Source organism: Lutra lutra, chromosome 15, assembly GCF_902655055.1.
Source record: "Lutra lutra chromosome 15, mLutLut1.2, whole genome shotgun sequence".
Classification (NCBI taxonomy): domain Eukaryota; kingdom Metazoa; phylum Chordata; class Mammalia; order Carnivora; family Mustelidae; genus Lutra; species Lutra lutra.
The window spans coordinates 2,478,417-2,494,325 of record NC_062292.1 but is presented as its reverse complement, the minus strand read 5'-3'; the positions used below and the strand labels follow the sequence as shown (position 1 = coordinate 2,494,325).

Sequence of the window (15,909 nt, the reverse complement as noted above, 5' to 3'; positions counted from 1 at the left end):
TACCCTAAAGATACAAATGTAGTGATCCAAAGGGGCACGTGTACCTGAATGTTTATAGCAGCAATGTCCACAATAGCCTAACTATGGAAAGAACCTAGATGTCCATCAACAGATGAATGGATAAAGAAGATGTGGTATATATATGCAATGGAATACTATGCAGCCATCAAAAGAAATGAAATCTTGCCATTTGCAGCGACGTGGATGGAACTAGAGGGGTTTATGCTGAGCAAAATAAGTCAATCAGAGAAAGACAATTATATGATCTCCCTGATATGAGGAATTTGAGAGGCAAAGTGGGGAGGAGAGGGAGGGTAAAAATGAAACAAGATGGGATTGGGAGGGAGACAAACCATAAGAGACTCTTAATCTCACAAAACAAACTGAGGGTTGCTGGGGGGAGAGGGGTAGGGAGAGGGTGATTGGGGTTATGGACATTGGGGAGGATATGTGCTATGGTGAGTGCTGTGAAGTGTGTAAACCCAGCGATTCACAGACCTGTTACCCTGGGCCAAATAATACATTATATGCTAATAAAAATAAATAAATAAATGACCTTGCATGTGGGGGAAGAAAAAAAGAAAAAAAGAAAGTTCCCTTTTCTGTCTCCTTAGAAATCCTGTTACCTCCTCTCCCTCCTTGGGAAACCGCCTTTGTTTTAGCATCCATCTGACAACTCCTTCATTTCCTCAGTTTACTCATTCATCCATTTGTTTAACAAGCGTCTCTGGAGCCCCTGTCATGGATGGAGCACTGCTCCGGCTTCTGCGGAGAAAGACCGGCAGAAAGAAGCGGACGACGTCTCCCTACATGGAGCTGACACTTCAGGGAGTCGAAGGGACAGTACACTACAACGGGTTTGCTGAAACTGTGGTACGTTGGAAACAAGTGCTAGGGAGAAAACGAAGAGGAATGGCCATAGGAAGTCGACGGGAGGGTGATAGCAATGTGTGATTCGGAGTCTAGTAGCCAGCGAGGGCCTCCCTGAGAAGGTGGCTCTGGCAGAGGCTACCCCGCTCCCGGAGGGCACAGTTTTCCGGGCGAAGGGCAGCAGAGCGGAACCCGAGGTGAAGTGTCCCTGGGCCATGGGAGGAGCAAAGGGGCAGGTGACAGAAGGGTTGTGGCTTTGCTCTTGAGTGTCTTTGGGGAAGTCCATGGGGAGTTTCAAGCAGAAGAGCCCCTTGATGCACCTGGGGTGTTTGGTTCAATGGAATGTTTATTAAAGCAAACTGTATGGAGACTGAGAGAGAGGGACCGAAATGCCAGATTGATTTCTTGTGACTGATGTGTCTTAAGTTTTAGCAGGGTCACCTTGGCCATTGTGTGGACGGAGGCTGAAAGGGACTGAGTGGCAGCAGGAGGCCTGTCAGGAGGCTGCTGGGATTACCCGGAGCTCCTGAATCGACTACCGCCAGCTGGTACTTGCTGTTGTTTTTCAATGCTGATGCTTGTTCTGTAACCTCTGTTTCCTATGCTCTCTAGATTTTTCTTCCTCAGCATCACATGCATGAAACATGCCCCATTACGCAGTCTCACCACTCCATGTCCCTGCTAATTGTGAACAATGACAGCTCTGACACAAAGAACCACAGGTGAAACTTAGTTGACAGAATGGTAACTACTTCATCCTGGTTCTCTCAACACCCACTCCAGTCCCCTTTTCATGTGTCTTCCTGTACTTCAGAGGCTGGAAAAAGTGGAAAATAGAACGATATTTTCCAGATCTCCTTAGAGCTCTGGTTTCCAAGGTGATTTGAGTTCTAGCAAGGAGACACACCACTGCAAGGCTTGGAGGCAGAAATGAGCAAGGAGAGGCAAGCAAAGAAAGATGGGATCTTCTAGGAAACACGGTGGGGGAGCCCACGGGTCGGCCATCATGCCTTCACAGGTATCGGCTGCCGAGCAATAAGGCAATGGCAGAGAGGCCCCCAAAATATCATTTCTCCTGGATGCATGTCCTGGACTGGTACCACCAAGCTTGCTTCCTTGGCCCTCTTAAAAATTCCCTAGGCTTCCAATACCCTGTAATGAAGCCTTTTTGATTGAATGAGTTCACGATGGCTGCAGGAGAGTCAGCCATCTCATCTGACTTTCAGGCTTTGGGAAGGAGAGGGAAACAAGAGCGATTTACAGTGTTCTGCTCCAATTCCAAGACTCCCTGGAAATTCCTCATGAAAAATTTCATTTACATCTCATTAGTCATAAAAACTTAGTCACATGGCCACACTTACTTTCAAAGAAGGCTTGGAAATGTGGAGGTTTACCTGGACACTTTTCCATCTCAATAATAAAGGATTTCTATTAGTAAAGACGCAGAAAAATAATGGGTCGTGAACAGTCAGCTTGCAGCCACTTCCACAAAGAGTATGAATTCTTTTCACGCTCCCAATACATATCATTAGATGGCTTTTCAGAAATGTTTACACTCTCATTACCATAGAAAATGAAAAATGTAACATGGGGAAAATGTACAAGTCCAAATGTTTAATTGTATCCATGAAACTGTCTCCTTGCATCAATAAAATTTTTCAACGACTATTTGATTGCCTAAAATATGCCAGGCTCTGTTCTAGAAACTGAGACGGAGGGACAAAACCCTGAAAGATCCTTCCTTGCACTGACGAAAATCATCCCCACAGGGACTGCATTTTCTTTGCTATAGAGCTCTCAGGGTGGGTCCATTCAATACTGATGATTGTCAACAAAAACTGTGATTTGGGTTTTACAATGGTTGATCTAAAGCGTTTCTTTTTATATCCGTTGTTGGAACGAAGTCCGCAGTGTGCGGAAGCTGCTAAGGAACTGGGAGGTTCAGGTTCTGTTGCCAGGATGTGCTCGCTCGCAGGAGAACACTTCCTGTTCTCCATGGAGCGATAGGGTTAGGGATGAAGAAGGGAAGAGCCACAGAGAAGCTGTGTCATCCGAGGAGGTGATCCAGTTCATGGGGTACACGAAACTAACAGTGTCGGGGGTACCTGAGAGCAAGGGGCAGCAGGACTGGAAGCAAGAAGATGGGAGAGCGTGGGTGAGCTGCGGGGGAAGCGGGGGAGGGGGCAGCAGTAGGTTCCAGAGAAAGGATCACAGTGGCAGAAGGTGAGTCACATGGGGAAAGGCCCGATCATTTATGATTATCCTGATTTTTTATGATTTTATCCTGTTGGTCATGGAAATTATCAAACGCCTTGGAACAGGGACACATCATCAGAGCAAATGAAAGGATGAAGGCAGAGCCGTCAGCACATTGCTGGCAGCTGGTAAACACACATTAAGATGTTAGCTGCGACAATACTTGTTTTTGTAAATTCAATTTTTGTGGGGTTTTGGTTTTTTTTAAGATTTTAAGTAAGCTCTGCACCCAGTGTGGGGTTTGAACTTACAACCCTGAGATCAAGAGTCCCCGACGGAGCCAGCCAGGGGCCCCGATGATAACTGTTCTTATTCTTGATTACAAGCGTGGCTGCAGCAGCGGTGTGGAGGCAGGAGACAACACGAGAAAGAGAATTTGGAGAGCCCACAACAGCTGTGGCAGGAAGAAGACAGAGAAGAGAGAGCCAGGAGGACAAGGCAGGGCTTACTAGGAGAGGAGGCAGAAACGACGACATGGGAGCCTGACGTGTGGCAGGACCACGCACTGATGAAGGACGTACAGGCAGGGAACACATTTGCAGGGGAAGAGGAGCTGCCTTGAGGACATGCAGATAAGGATGACCCGTCATGTCCCCATCTTTTATTCCAACCTACAACAGCAGGGGCTTGTCACTTGTAGGAACCTGCTGGATTCAGCATCTCCATTGGAACAATATAGAGACAAGATCCCCGGTCACATCTTTGCTTGCAGACTGGGCATTATTTCCTACTGGCTTGGAAACCTTTTAGCGAATGTACCAGAGGAAGCAGGACGTCTGCTTGGGATCCTCTCATGGCTGCTTGTCACCGGAAGATGGTCCCCAAAATCAAGTGTATGACCCATTTGCTCTTGCCAGGAGGGGCGCATGGGGAACCAGAAGAGCAGGGACGGCTCTTGCCTGGCCGCAGGGCAGAGAGAGCGCCAGGTGTATGCCCACCTGGAGATAGATCTGTATTTACACCAGCTATTTTGTAAAAGCAGGGGGAGTTGGAAATTAAATATACATCATCAAATTCTGTTTTACTTGCAGCCCATTTATTTTTAGGTCCAGTGTAATTGCTTTCAGACCTTGAGCTTGCCTAGTTAGTTTTGCTGTTGGCTCTGCAGCGTGACCTGTTCAATGAGACCCAACTATGGGTCCAGGGAAAACAATGTCCTGCTTCCTCTGGCACCCAAGGGGGTGAAAAGCGAAGCCCACCCCAAAAAGAAGAGAGTTAATGTTGTGGCACTTCTGTGAAGCTGTCCCTCACTCACCCAGGCCACCTGATTATATTAAACCCAGATCAACCCCCTCTCTTCACCCTCACACTCCAGTAAGAGCTTCTAGCCTCCCTTAACAATGTCAGTGTGCTGTGTAGCAAAGGGAGTCAGATCTGAATTGAAATCCCATGTCCAATCCTTGGGAGCTCCAAATTAACTCGATCCCCCAGAGCCTTCAGTTTCCTCACATGTAACATGAGGCTAATAGAAGGACTTATCTCACAGAATTGCTCAAAGATGGAATAAAGTAACACAAGGCATGAAAAAGTCACAGTACGCTACCCGGTATTCGGTAAGTACTGGGCAGAGCAGTCCATAAGTGCTACATCTGGTGAGACAGACGGACAGAACAAAAGCGTGTGCTCAGTGTGCCCACGACATCCTGGCCAGGCAAGGCTATACAAGTTCCCAGTAATAAATAACGGAGCCTTAACTATAAACAGTGTTAATCAGAGCCAATATTCCAAAGAAAGCAATGACTTCGGCCATCCATGGTCTTTCTGTGATGGGAGAAACAAGACATAACTATTTTTACAGCAGTTCCCACCAATTATTTTTAAAATATATAAAATCTGATGTTTTCATCAGGCAAATCAGTTCATTCTGGGTTCTTGTCTCCAGCAGTGACAATTAAAGCTTTGCAAGAAAGCACTGCCTGCTGCCTCTCTCTCTCTCTTTCCAGAACACTTCCTGTCCATGTGCTAAATCCTCCTTAGTCCCTGAAGACTATACCTGTCAAAACTCCAGGACTTAACACAGGAGATTCAATTACCTTTTTTTATTATTCTCCTATCTTATGTTGCCATGTTATTTTACTAGAAGAATTGTAACCACCCAAACACCATCTAAACCCACGTAAATGTAATTTGCAAGAAAACTCCTGACGAGTCCCTTCAGGCCTGTTTGATACAAGCTTAGTTACAAGAATATATTTTAAATGATTCTATTTTTCTGGCTAAAATTTCACATTGGCTCTGTATTTATATAAGAATGTGTTTGCTCCCTCCAGGGAACAGGACTTTATCCTCCATATTTCCTCTGGGGTGTAGCACTATAATGGACCAGTGGTTTTGACGACTTCCCAAAGTTCTTGCTCCTGGAACACATGATGTGGAAAAGACAACACAGGGGCAAAAGCCAGGGGAGGAGTGCGTTGAGAGCACTGGCGTTTTCAATGCTAAGCCTCTAAGGAGTTGGAGCAGCAGTACCAAGAGAGTTTAGCAGATCTGGGAAGACATAGAAATTAAATATCTTTTCTGAGGAGCAAGTGATGTTCTTAAAATGGACAGAGCAAGTCCCACACAGGCAAGTCTCCAGGCTTCCTCATTCCAGTTCATCTCTTACTCTGCCGCTCAATCTGCCTTTTCCCAATGCAGATGGGATCAAGTCAGATCCCTACAGAAACTCCTGCAGGCTTGTAAGGAAAGCATTAGCCTGGACCATGAGCCCAGAACATTGTACCTTTCCAGCCAACCTACTGCTGCTGTTCCTCACACCTCGTGTCCACCCAAGCTGAACTTTTCTTTCCCCGAATTTACCAGGATTTGCTCTCCCCCAGGATTTTGGACTGGCTCTTTGTTTTGCCTGGCGAAATCCCACCCATTTGTCAAATCTCAGCTTAAATACAATCTCTTCAAGGAAGACTTCTGAATGCCTGAAACTGACCTGGTCTCTTCCTTCCCTGTGTTCTTGGATACTTTGTATCCGGTCTCCACTGTAACACCCAGGCTCATCTGTAGCTACTTCTTGTATGTCCATTTCCACTACTGGTGATATCTTCAAAAGTAGGAGGCATGTTTTTACAAATTTTATGTACCCCAGTGTTTCAAAAATAGTGACTGAATTAAAGAATGAATGGATGGCCCATCCCAACGGAAGCATCCCATGATACATCTGAGAGGAGATGGGATATTAAGGAGGACTCAGCTTTTCCCTCCACATTGTCTGGACTATTCTGCAGACTGAGTTATTTTGCAGAGGGTTTCCTGGGAACAGATAACAACAGACCCCGAGGGAAAGATCCTCTGTTCACAGAAATGCAGACACCCCTGAAAGAGACCTTTCAGGTTGCTGACCTTTTCCCATCATGAAAATTTACCAAAGAGAGGACAGCATCGCAAAGTGTCCTTGGTGAGAACAGAGGGGAAACGTGCAGAAGAAAACAAGGCGCAGAGATTCTTTTGCAGAAAAATCATAGCTCCGTGGGCCGGGAAATTCTTCCACTTAAGAGTCATATGCTCTGGAATGTGCAAGGGGAAATAGTCTCAGTAGGGTCTTGACTCAGCAAGGCCTGGAATTGATGTTGGGGGCTGCTCTGCAAGGTCCTAGGGCATTTCGATTCGCAGTGGTCTGAGCCCAAGTGCACACGCCAGCACGCATCGGTACAAGCCTTAAATCAGAACCACCCGTCCACCCCCTCCCCTCTCCCTGGCTCCAAGTCCTCCCTCCCAACCTCCCCCTCCTCCACTGCAGGCTCATTAAAGCCTTTCCCAGTGCAGAGACACTGCATTTTAGGGACTGGTGGAGTGTTTGATATTTTCCACTCTGCGTGTCAAGGCCATTTACAGTCGGCGTCAGAATGTTATGTCGGTCTGAGGAGGTACTTTGAAGTGTTTGTGCTGGAGGCCACATGTGCAGGCAAGATGTGCCTCCTCCCCGTCCCCGAGGTTCCTGCTCAGCTCTTTCCCAGCATCATGTGACAATGAACAACACTGCTTAACCCTTTACTTCTTGTTGCAGCTGGTTATAGTACTACTACTGCCATTATTATTATTATTATTATTATTGTTGTTGTTGTTGTTGTTTGAAAGGCACTTCATCCTTCCGGAGCTCAGCTTTGGAGATGCTTGGGAGGCCTCTCTCCTGGACTTCTGGTCATCCCGTATTGGCCTTCTGTGGCCGTGTCTGCTACCACTCTGCATGAACTTCTGTGTGGAAATGCATTTCCAAAGTCTACACACAAAGCAAATGCATACGTCTTAATACTGCCCAGATGGTGAATGCAGTGGGTCTCTTGACACTTTCATAGAAATCCAGAGCCAATTCAGAGATGCGCAGTCACCTCCAAAAGCAGGGGCCCCAAATGAAGCCACTGGTTTTTCACTTAACTCAATGATAATTCACAGGTGGCCCATCAGAAGTTACTTGGCCCATTCTGTGAAAGTCTGGGACCTGAAACTCTGAAAACAAAACAAACATGAGACTTGGGGAGGAAATATTATCAGCTGACCTAAGGGTCTTACTCAGCTCCGTGGTTTGGCTCACGAAGTGGAGCAGGGCTGAGACTGATGACCTCCAAAGCTTCTCTCAGCTCGGAGGTATGGCAATGCTCAGCCCGCTGCGGGCCTGGAAAGGTCTTGGATTTGGCAGGATGGGCTGGGTGGAGACAGAGGTCTCCTCTCAGAGATAATGAATGTCTGTGTCTCTTGGGATCAGTTTGTATTCACAAAGCAATTGGCAATCCAGTGGGAACAAAAGAGTTTTTAATGAACATAACTCACTTTTTTTTTTTTTTTTAATTGCAACTTTTCACTTTTAAATACCTTTTTTAAAAACAATAGAGAATGTGTATCAGGACATAAAAAGACAAGCAAAGGTAAAACCCCAAAGAAGACATCATAAAATTGTTTTGAACTGATCAAGATTTTACCGAAAATCAAATATAAAAACAAAATATACTACACAGATATGGAAATAATTAAGTCTCCATGAACTAATACATAAAGTTGATTAAAATAATCGTTCAAATACTTGCTACATTTAAATGGAAGAAGAAGAGAAAGAGGTCAAATTTTAGAACTCGTACAGTGGAACAGAAAAATATTTTTAGTATTTTTAAAGGGAAGGTGTTATTGAGAAACAAGAGCTAATATAAACATCATGACACTTCAGAAAGAAGTGAAAGGACAGATATGACTATATCTTGGATGGTGCAATGGTAAAATTGGGACCCAATCTAAGCACTTCTTCTGCAATTTTCCTCATTAACTTTCCTTATATAGATCTCATTATGATTCTATTTTTTTTTTTAATTTTTATTTTGAACATAACTCACTTTTAAGCACTCAAAGACTGAGACCTTTTGGCAAAGGTGCCTTGGGCTCTACTCCATCACCTAGAAGGGTCTCTGGGTTTGTTATATATCAAATTATCTCCTATGATAATAGCCATGCTTCTTTATTTTAATTTAGGGATCTGAAGAAGCAACATCCTTAATATTAGACTAATAAAATATTAATAACAGTTACAACGCACAAGGCAAGCATAGGTAAAATCATATCTTATTTAACGCTCATAATAACCTTATGAAATAAGTCTCTTATCAGCATCTGAAACACAGAGAAGTTAATAAGGTGCCAGAGGTCATATTAGAAAATGAAAGATATGGGACACAGACCCAAAACGTCCTAAGTCTAATTAATATTTCTGTTGCCAACCTCAAAAGCACAATTCTGCCTGTTCAAGGTCAGAGAGAGTGAACTTTTCATCTCCTAGCACAACTCCTGGGATGCCACCTGCCCTTAACCCACGTTTTCCCCAGCTCTGCATCACGTGTGTTTCATAAACCCCTACTGGATGAAGGAATGAGTGAATGGCACTTAACAAGCCTGGGAAAGGCGCCAAAGCCTAAGGCAACATCTCTCCATTTCTGTAATGAAACCCTGCCCTGGGACATCCCCAACACAAACAGGACACTTTCCCAAAGCAGCCCCGGGATTCAAATCCATTGGAGCCAGGAATCCATGTTTCCCTGCCCAGAATTCCTGCCCAGATCACTTAAACTCACAGGCTTCCTAAACCTCTTTATTCCTATGCCACAGGCTCTAAGCTTTCCTGGCCTGCCAATAATTAGGCACCAAGAACGCAGACTGAAGAAAACACTGACTCGCATAGTTTGTTCAAATAACTTTGCCTTTTGTATTTGCTCTGCATGGGGTCCGGTCCTTGCTCTCCCGTGAAGAGTCTTACGGATGTGAGAGGCAAGAAGTGACCAAAGGGGACAGCTGATAGTGTTGTGTCGCAAAGCTGTCCTATCCTGTAAGTGGTTCCCAGGAGGGCCCTGGCGTGGGAGCAGGAGAGCAGTTTGCCAATTTTTTTTTTTTTTTTTTTTTTTTACATTGATTGGAATGAGAAACCTTTCCGGTCACTGTGTCCTGAAAATAAAATGTTTGATGTGGAATAGTGTCAAAGACTTGTGACCCCTAAAAACCCTACTGGGCTCAATGCTTCAGTCATGTTTCTTTTTTTTTTTTTTTTTTTTCAGTCATGTTTCAATCAAGAATTTCAACCTTGAGGGGTGGCTCAGTCGTTAAGCATCTGCCTTTGGCTCAGGTTATGATCCCAGGGTCCTGAGATTGAGCCCCACATGGGGCTCCCTGCTCAGCGGGAAGCCCGCTTCTGCCTCTCCCACTTCCCCTGCTGTGTTCCGTCTCTTGCTGTGTCTCTCTATGTCAAATGATAAATAAAATCTTAAAAAAGAAAAAAGAAATCACTACCTTGAGTTCCCTCTGTGCCTCTGACAGTGGAGACCTCAGGGCAGTGTCCGTTATAAACAAGGAGCTTCTCCCTTTCTATGGCTCTTTCTCTTAAACAGAAACTCATTTATTTTACCTCCAATGTACCAGAAAGAAAGAGATATATTTTTCTTTTGCTGAATACATTAATCCAAGCATTTTATTTGTTTTAGAGTAGAGCCGGTAGTTGATTCTCACAGGAGAGGCAATTGGCAGTTAAATCAATTTTAAATTAAACATTTGTCATGATTCAGCCTACTCATAAAATTTTAAAAAAGAAAAGAAAAGAAACCAACAAAACTTAAAGGTCCGAACTAACAGGACTAAGACCGGCTTGCCTTTGAAATTAACAGAGACCGTTGGTGGTCCTTTGTCTGCTCGCCAGAATTGCTACCAAGATATTTAACTTTGTTTTGATTCTTTCATTGTTGTTTATCTTTCATTTCCTTCTACACTTGCCTGCTTATGTCTTCTTTCTCCCTCTTGCTTCCTATTTTCCCTTGCTCACTGACTCGTATCTTTTACTCTTTATGTCCTCCAACTTTTTCTCCCTCAGTATCGAATGCTTCAGACTTAAAGTACAGTGGGAAGCAGGTGGGAGATAATGTACTTTTTAAAAGAGTGTTGGTGCCAAATCTCCTTGTTTCCCTTCAAATCAGCTCCCTCACAGCTTCCAGCAGAGCACCCAGTTTTCCTGGGCTCTTGATTTCCCTCTGTCTTCCTTGCTTTTCTCCTGGTTCCTTGCTTGTCTATCTCTCCAATTTCCTCTGCTTCCTTTCTAGATGGAACAAAAATGGTTCTTGAGTGCTACATAAATGCTAAATACAATACTGAGCCCTTTAAAGTATGTCATGTAATCATAACTGGAATCCTAAATGAGAAATGAGTCTCTTACTTCACTTGGGCAAGTGAGGAATCAGGTGTCTTGCCCAAGCGAGGGAGTAGGTGGAATCAGGACTCCACTCCACAGTTCCATGCTGTCTTTACAGATGGGCTCTCCGTCCTCCATTCTTCCGCTGAACAAGCCTGATGGTCTGAGTACCCTGGGAGCATGGTTTTCAATTTAAGGTCTGAATCCCTGGGGCTTGAGACCTTAATACTTGGGCTCAAGTTTCCTCGGAGTATGATTTTGGCAAGGGTGTGCTAAGAGGAATGATAGGGACGTAAAATGGTGCAGCTGTTTTGGAAAATTGTTTTCCATTCCTGAAAATGTTGAGCAAAGAGTTGTCATTTGACCCAGCAATTTCATTCCTCGCTATATACCCTCAAAAAATGAAAACACATGTTCATGTAAAAACCTGAACATGAATGTTTATAGCAGTGTGACTTGTAATAGCTAAAGAGTGGAAATTCCATGACTGTCCATCACCCAATGAATGGATGGACAAATGTGGTATATCCATACAATGGAATATTATTCCCCAATGAAAACAAATGAAGTAGCAATACATGGTACATCATCGATGAACCTTACAAACATGAAGCTATGTGTTCCCTCTCTCGCTGTGTCTCTCTCTGTCAAATAAGTAAATAAACTCTTAAAGAAAAACATGAAGCTAAGTGAAAGAAGCCAATTAGCAGAGACACATAGTGTTTGGGTATGTTTGTGAGAAATGCTCAGAATAGACAAATCCGTACAGATCATTGATTAGTAGCTGTGTGGGGCTGGGGTGGGAGGGTGGCAGGACATTGGGAAATTACTGGTAATGCATATGGAGTTTCTCCTTGTGGTATTAAAAAGTTTCTGAAATTAAGTTGTGGTGGTGATTATACAACTTTGTGAATATACTAAAAACCACTGGGCTGAACGTATTGAGTGCAGGAAACGTCCTCTAAGTAAATTACAGTGTTAAGGGTGCAAAATAAATAAGTATGACATAATCTCTACACCAGAGGGAAGAAAGAAAAATAATAATCCATACATACTGATATTTAAAAATGCCAATGCACCAATTTAGTTAACTGGACAAAAGTTATGAATAGGTAACCCAGCAAACAGGAAACATATACATGCTCCCCACCGAGCAGAGAGCCCGATGCGGGGCTCGATCCCAGGACCCTGAGATCATGACCTGAGCCGAAGGCAGAGGCTTAACACACTGAGCCACCCAGGTGCCCCAATTTCCTTCTTTTTTATATCCATCTTTAATATATTATTTCAAAATCATTTTTAAATTGCTTTATTATATTCATTTAGTTGAGAGTGAATTCATCACAATTACTGAATACACTGACTGATGTTGACTGTTGAATATTAGTTTCTTTAACAAGCTTTAGAATTTTAGTTTGTAAGCTCATCTTAGATGGAAGTCAGTCTCTTATTTCTCACAGTGAGCTTAGCTCTCGTCCTTTGTCATGTATGGGGCCCTTTATGTTCTTTATACCTCATAGGAGTCAAATTTCTTTGAGGCTGTCTCTAGTCCCAGAGTCTGGCAGGCCTGTGCTTTCTTCCTGATTGTTGTTTTGCTTCTTATTATTTATCAGCAAATATATCTAACATTTGTTAAAATGTATTTATATATATATGTAACATATGTAATACATAAATAATATAAATAAATACTGTATAGATATATAAAATATATAATATATTTATAGTTTTAACATTGTTTTACTGCTTTAAGAGCAGCTGTACCTTTTAAATGTATACATACAGAAATCTACTGTTGCTAAGTCTTCAGAGCAGAGGAGTGGGACTTTAAAACTCCACCTTGACTGGAAATGCACTTACTATTTCTTCTTTTCTTTTAGCTTCTAATTATGAGACCCAAAAAATACATGAAGGTTCAGAACATATTGTATTCACTTATGTACCACTGGTAAGAGAAAACATGCTAATTTTTTGTTTATTGCCTCAAGTCTTTCTTTCATTTTTAACTATTTCAGATGATGTTGAAATCATGTAAACTATTTCAGATGATTTTGAAATCCCTCCATCCTTCCCCGCTCTTGCAAAGTAACAATTATTTTACACATGATGCTTCTGTTTCCTGTATATTTAAGATACATGTAACAGGTGTTCCTATATGTAAACATATATTTCCCTGTATGTTTAACAAAGATATCCCAGTGTGTTCCCATTTTTAAAATTTTGAATGGATGAATTATTCCATATAAATACAAAACTCTATTTTATTGTGACTTAAGTTTTGAGATTCAGTAACATATGGGAGTTTCATAGCATGAATTTCCCTATTGCAGAACTGGTAGGTTGTTTTCACTTTGCTGATATTAAAAATGGAGCTAAGACAATCATCCCTGGGCATGTCTCCTTGCACTTAGGTGTGTGAGTTTCTGTAGGACTTCAGGAAGTACACTTGCCGAGTATTGACATGTTTAACTTGAATGTTGCAATGATTCAACAAAGTAGTTGTACTATAGTAGAATCCCAAACCTGTGTGGGAGTTTCCCAGTTCACATCTTTGCCTTCATTGGTGTTATCAGATATTACATTTTGCCTTTCTGGTGGGCATTAAACATTATCTACTTATTTGTAGTTGGAATTTTCCTGATTCCCAGTTAGGTTGGGCATCTGTTAGGTTTTTTTAAACCAGTTAGGTTTTTTCATCTGTTTAATAGCTAGTTGAGTTTCTTTCTCTGGAGAATTGTTTTTTCATGCCCTGTACTCATTTTCCTGTTAAATTTTTAATCATTTAACTTTATATTCGCTATTTATATATTCTGTATAAACATGACAAATTCTTTTATTTATTTATTTATTTGACAGAGAGGGAGAGAGAGATCACAAGTAGACAGAGCAGCAGGCAGAGAGAGAATGGGAAGCAGGCTTCCCGTTGAGCAGAGAGCCCGATGCAGGGCTCCATCCCAGGATCCTGAGATCACGACCTGAGCCAAAGGCAGAGGCTTAACCTACTGAGCCACCCAGGCTCCCCAAACATGACAAATTCTTTGTCAGTGTTTTAGTCAATAGTGTTTCATAATGAAATATAGTTCTTTCTTTTTGGGCACATGGAAAATGGAATTTCCTGGCCTCCTTGGAATTGGGTAGAACCATCCAACTAGTTCTGCTAAATGAATTCTGAATAGAAGTGGTGTGGATCACTTCTAGGTTAGAGCATTTACTTAACTGCCAGTATAAACTTCCAGAATTTTCTTTCCCTCCAGCATGGTTCATGGCAACGGTCAAGATGTTGGTGCTCCTATAACCAGGATCTCTGGGTAACTGCAGTGCATAGCATATCCTGTTGACTAGCAGTGTCCACACGACATGACCAAGATATACACCTGCATTGTTTTAAGGCACTGGACCTGTTGGAGCACTGGATCTGTCATTCTGTCATAACCTAGCCTATCCTAATGTACAGGATTCATTATACATGTTACAAATTACTTTTCTCCATCTGTATCACACTTAATGTTTTAATTTTAATGTAATCAAATTTATCAATTTTTTCTTTATTATTTTTGCCTTTTAAAATTGTGTTTTATAAATTCTTTTCTCTTCAAAGTCATAGTTTCTTCTAAAAAGTTTTAAAGATTTCATGTTTTGGAATTTATTTTTGTGTATGATATAAAATATTAATTTAATTTTGATTTTATATGTAGATGATCAATTTTATAACTCCCATTGATGGAATAGCTTAACCTTCCCCCACTGCTTTATAAGGCTGCCTTGATCCATATCAACTTTCCTTAAATGCTTGGACATGTCTCTGAGCCACTCCACTGTCCATTTGTCAACTTTGTACCATTACCACACAATCTTTGATATTTTTGTAGTGAAAATCTCTGCTTTTGACTGAAAATGTATTATTTTGCTTTTAGTTGTGTATATTTAGCTATTATATAAGATTTTAGTTTGGCAGTTATTTTCCATCTGCACTTTAAAAATATTGCATTTTCTTTCAACTTCTATTGTTGCTACGGAAGCACTTTAATTGCTATTGCTTTGTAGATAATCTGTCTTTTTTATCTGGTTGCTTCAAGGATTTGGTCTTTGTCTGTGGTGTTCTGCAAATTCACAACAGCAGGTAAAGGTATGACTTATTTTTATTCATTTGTTGAAAGTTATTGTGAAGCTTAGATGTGAGGATTCAATATATTCATTGATTCCAGAATATTTTGAAACACTTTCTCCATTCTTTTGTTCTTCTATCACTGCAATGAAATAAATGCTACGCCTTCTCATTCTATCTTCCATGTCTCTCAATTTCTTGTATGTACATGTATTTTTTGTGTGTCATTAATTATCAATCTGTGCTACATTTTAGAAATATTCTTATTTCTCATGCTACTCATTTCTCTTCAGATACTTCTTGTCTGTTGTTTAAACTGTTCATTGAGTTTTATATTTCAATAACTTAAAATTTTTTCTTGAATTTTTTCAGTTGGCAGTTTCTTTTCATGCTTTACTCATTTATTTGACTTTTACTTATTTTTGTATACTTCTAGCATAGTCATTTTAATTAGCAATAATCGCACCTCAGATAAACCTCATTGGCTACAATACTGCCACTGCGCAAAGCTTAGCATAGTCATTTTATAAGTCATATTATTGTCTAGTTATCTCAAGTTCTCAGGGATTCCAAGCTTGCTGTTTGCCATATTTGCTATTTTTCACTCACACCAAACTGTTTCTTTCAGTGTTCTGTAATTTTTAATAGGAGTGTATCCTTAAATAGGATGGGTATTTTTTTTCTCCTAAGAATCCTCTGTACCTGTGGATGGAATTCCCGAGTAATTTAATGTTTGCATCTTCCAAGTGACCCAGGAGTATCACTAGCCATCGATCAATTTTACTATTATTTTCTAGGGCTAGAGTTTTCTAGATCACGTACGTAACATACAATTTCAAATCTCAAACACCTGCCAGAAAAAGTAACATATTTACAAATTATCAGGAGAGACTTCCTTGCCATGTCTGTATATCTATGGTAATTTTTTTTTCTATTCCATCCTTTAATTAAAGATTCAAGCCTTTTTAAGCTCTGGATCTGTTCAGATGGTCTTTGTTTTAATTCCCTGTTTTATATGGTTCCAAGGCATCAG

At 41.5% G+C, this 15,909-nt stretch overlaps 1 pseudogene; it reads right to left on the bottom strand.

Annotated features, from left to right (window-relative positions):
- Positions 1–15,273: 15,273 nt before the first annotated feature.
- Positions 15,274–15,387, bottom strand: LOC125086499 (uncharacterized; annotated as a pseudogene).
- Between the last annotated feature and the right edge of the window lie 522 nt (positions 15,388–15,909).